Source organism: Echinops telfairi, unplaced genomic scaffold, assembly GCF_000313985.2.
Source record: "Echinops telfairi isolate 266 unplaced genomic scaffold, ASM31398v2 ScPeMD7_7458;HRSCAF=8496, whole genome shotgun sequence".
Taxonomy (NCBI): domain Eukaryota; kingdom Metazoa; phylum Chordata; class Mammalia; order Afrosoricida; family Tenrecidae; genus Echinops; species Echinops telfairi.
The window spans coordinates 24643842-24648825 of record NW_022111358.1 but is presented as its reverse complement, the minus strand read 5'-3'; positions in this window follow the sequence as shown (position 1 = coordinate 24648825).

Here is a 4984-nt window from a genome sequence, read left to right as displayed (position 1 = left end):
TCTCTCCTCCTCCCCCGTCATCTGTTCCTGTTTGCTCTGGTCAGATATATCCTTCTCCCGAAGCTGCAGATTCAGTGCCATCGTTTGAGTAGAACACGTTTTTTGTGAAAGGCTTGAGTTTGCCAATGGCATCATAACTCCATTATGAGTCCTATTTAAGTATTTTTTAACCATTAAGCAGCAATGTGGCACTATGTTTGAAAATAGATTTCAACTCCCCTGGGGGTGGGTTTGGGGTGGCTGGGGCAGTCTTGCCCTTAAGGAACTTGCCTAGCAGGTGTTATACCAGGTTGACTAAAGAAACAAACTTATTGACACTCATGTATGTGTAAGAGAGAGCTTTATATCAAAGAACAATTGTATTTTGAGAAAACATCCCAGACAAGTCTAGATGAAGTCCATAAGTCCGATATTAGCCCATATGTCCAAAATTAGTCTATAAATTCCTCTTCAGACTCATGTAGTACATGTAATGAGGCTGAATGCTGGAAGATCAGAGGCCGGTGGGTGGAAAATCTAGTGGATCCAGTGGCGGTGGAAGCATCGGCCTCCATGTGGCTCCTCCTCTTTTCTGAGTGTCTCAACAGCAGGAAAGTGAAGTAGGGAGAGAGAGTGTGTGTCCCACCTCCAGGGAGGAAGAGAGGAAGTTCCTAGAATCCTCATGAGAAGGCCACGCCCACAGGGAGGGATCATCAGACTGTAACCTGATTGACAGGCTAGACTCCAGCTTTACACCTATTTATCAAGTTGACATGGAATTAGGATAACTACCACACTGGGCAAGCCTTTAATCATTGATAGCTGCATGCCATCTAAAGTTTGGAGTAGGAGAGATACAGAGATGGGGCTACGGCTGTGAGCAACAGGGTAATAAGATCCATGTGTACCGCTACTTCATGGGCTATGGGCGCACCCAGCACCCCACCTCCACAGAGAAAAATCAAGTCCAAGTGCCCAGACTATGCGATCACCAGGGCGGGTGACAGCTACTGAAGGCCGGGCCCAGCTGCCCCCCCCTCCACACCAGGCCAACACCTCTAATGTCCTGTCAGGCCCCAGGGTCACCATGGGAATTAAAGTGTTGTCTCCTCAGAAAAATAAAAGCTTGGAGTTCTGGTGGAGACCTGAATATGATTCAGGGCCGCGCGGTCATGGTCATACCTTGATCACTACATGGGCAGGTGATCCAGCCCCAGAACTAATCCTGGAAGCCTTTTTAACTAATCCTGTAAACTTTGTGTGTAAGGGTCCTTTCTCCCTCACCCTCCTTCAGTAGTCCAGCACAGTGATTAATTAGTTTCTGACCAATTTCCTTTGTCTTCCATCATCTATAATTAGCCCCATGGCCTTGAATCCTTTGGACACTATTCTGGTCTCTTGCTAACCATTTCCTTCATCTGAATAATTTATCTTTTAAAAGAAGTTTTTTTTATATATAAAATACACTTGAATCTAGGGTCTTCCCTAGACCACTCTTTTGATAACCCTCTACTTCACTAAACATGATGTCCTTTTCCGGGGACTGGTCTCTCTTGGTAACCTGACAAAGACTTACCATCTTTTCTTCTAAGGAGCATTCTGTGTTTTAGGGTAAAAAGAGGCCCCAATCTTTTTAATCATTTTATTGGGGCTCATACAACTCTTATCACAATCCATACATACATCCATTTTGTCAAGCACATTTGTACATTTGTTGCCCTCATCCTTTTCAAAACATTTGCTTTCTACTTGAGCCCTTGATATCAGCTTCTTGTTTTCCACCCTCCCTCTCCCACCCTCACTGCCTCATGACCCCTTGATAATTTATAAATTATTATTTTCTTCATGTCTTACACTGACTGATGTTTCCCTTCACTCACTTTTCTGTTGTCCATCCCCTTGGGAGGGGCTTCTATGTAGATCATTGTGATTGAGACCTCAATCTTAAATATAATTTAAGGAGAGCATTTATTAAGTCTTACACTTAATAACACATAGACGCAGACATCATTCAGATAAGGGAGGCTATCAGCATGAGGTCATGGTGGTGTCGGGAAGATTCGCAGTCAGGATGCTAGTTAAATAAGGCATGGAGCAAAGGAAACACACAAATTCACAGCTGACGGCAGATCAGTACATCACAGTTACAGGTGGGACACGACAGAAAGGAGAAGAGAGCCATGATGGGGGCTGTTAGTCTGGGTAGACTAGAGGAACAAATTCATAAACACACATATGTATATAAGGAAGAGGTTTATATACAAGAGCAATTGAACATTGAGAAAACATCCCAACCAAGTCCAGTCCAAGGCCATTAGGCTGATATTAGCTCATATGTCCGATACCAATCTATGAAGTCCTCTTCAGACTCACGAAACACATGCAATGAAGCCAAATGCAGGACGATCACAAGCCAGTGGATAGAAAGTCTTTGGGTCCAGTGGCGTTGTAAGCATCTCAGCTCTGGCAGGGGTCTCTCTGTGGCTTCTCCGGCTTCTGAGGTCTTGTTGCCTCCTTGTGGCTTGTCTTCTGCAATGTCTCCCAGGGAGTAGCAGAGAGAGAGGTGTCTTCCGCCTCCAAGGAGGAAGTACCAGAAATCTCAGAAGGCCATGCCCACACAGAAGTCTCATTGACTATCTCCAGACTGACAGTCTAGACTCCACCCCTACACTCTTAATCCTTAAATTGACACCAGATTAGGTGACTACCACAGGGTCATTGCTCATTATGTTCCGACATAAGAGCTTATTGCCTGTCACTGCTACAATCAAAGACAGAGACCAGGTTGATTATGCAAGCACAAGACAGGAAACCCGTGGAGTTTGCTACCTCCCAGCGGCTTCAGAATCCAGTGAAAACCAAGAAAGTTACATACTCCAAACAAGTGTGGCGATGATCACAGAAAAAACGATCCAAATCTTTATTTCTCCAGGGGTTACCAGACCACCATCCCTGAGGCCGCATGCACCATTGTTTCTGTCAGTGGGGGATGCTTTGTGCCTGGCTACTCATCTACCTGGTCTTGCTTACCACCTTCTGGGTGTTAGAGCATCCCTACTGATTAAGCTTAAAAGAAATTTTACTGCAAGGGAGGGGGCTGTTACATTTTGAATCTTAAATTATGTTATCTTTCTCGTATTTTGATTAATGACAGGCCAACTCTTTCCCCTCCTTCCACCTCATCAATTGGTCTAGGGCAGTGGTTCTCAAGTGCCATAGCCCTTTCATACAGTTCCTCATGTTGTGGTGACCCCCCAACCATAACATTATTTTCATTGCTACTTCATCACTGTAATTTTGCTACTGTAATGAATTGGGTGACCCCTGTGAAAGGGTCATTTGACTCCCAAAGGGGTTGCAATCCACAGGTTGAGAACTGCTGGTCTAGGGTCTTCTGACCAAGACAACTAGGGAAAGACTAAGGACATGACTTATGGTTCTGTGATACCCTCCCCCCCTCAATACTGTTCCCAGTATGGTAATACCCTTCAAGGACACACTCAGACAAGTCCTCAAGAAAGACTTAATCCACATTCCAATTCACTCATCCTGTGGTAGTTACATAATCTGGTGTCAATTTGAGAGGATTATGAATGAAGGGGTGGAGTCTGGCTTGTCTATCAAGATATAACCAATGAGGCTTCTGTGTGAGCATGAGCCTTCTCCTGAGAATTCTGGGAACTCCTGTATTTTCCTCCTTGGAGCCAGGAGATCTCCCTCTCTCTCTCTCTCTTTGCTCACTCCCTGAGAGATGCTCTACTGACAAGACACATGGTGTTATGTCCTGGAAGCTGGAGAAGCCACATGGACCTACCCTGATGTAACCAGACTTCTGGAGCCAGAGACGCCATGTAGAGACCCCCGCCAACACTGAGGTGCTTACAACACCATTGGATCCACAAGACTTCCAACCCACTGGCCTGTGGTCCTGCATTTGGCATCATTGCATGCATTTTGTGAGTCTGAAAAGGACTTTATAGATTGGTATCAGACATATTGGATGTGATCCGTACTGGGCTGGGATGCTTTCTTAATGTACAATTGCTCTTTGATATGAAACTTTCTCTCATACATCTATAAGTCTCCCTGGATTTGTTTCTCTAGCCTGCCCAGACTAACAAACTGCCTGAGGGTAAGACTATTTACACCAGGGATGCTCAATATGTCAATCTTGACCTACTAGTCGATCACAAATGTAGTGTGGGTAGATCGCATGGTATTAAAAAAACAGATGTAAGCCTATCATCAATCCCATCACTTAACTGATACATAGCACAGCCAATCATGCAATCTTAGGTGTCAAACGCATATGCAAACAACTGTGCTAAGTGCAGCAAAACTGACAAACTAAATTATCGCCAATTTTTAGACCTTATTTTTTCTCTTAAATGTAAGAAAGGGTATTAAAATGAGTGGGGGAGCTGGACCAAGTAAGAAGACAAAAACGTATCACTTTCATACGGAATAGGAGATTTTGACACTACAAGCCGACATTCAGCTCAAGTCTAGAGCGCATGAACAGTTCTGGAACTTACAGAGGGAAAGTACCCAAACATGAGAAAATGTGCTATCCGATCCTTGACTGTATTATTCGGCTCTACTTATTTATGTTTTTAGAGTCTTTTCTCACATAATGATCATTAAGTCCAAGCACCGTTCCACCATGACTGATGATCATTTGGAAATGTGCTTGAGGCTGGCTGTCAGCAGCTACTGTCCGGACTATGCATTCCTGGCTCATTCCATTCAGTGCAAGCCATCAGAGTAAACTCAGGTCATGACAAAAAATGTACATAGTTAATTGTGCTGTGCAATATGGACTCAGGTACGCAAGGTACATAAACATACATTGTACATATAAAGAATCCTCAATGCATTTACGAATAAATGTCATAAAAATAAATACAGTGAACCCTCGTTTATCGCAGTTAATGGGTTCTAGACCCTACCGTGATAAATGAAATTCCGCGAAGTAGGATTCCTTATTTGTAAATCAAATATTTTC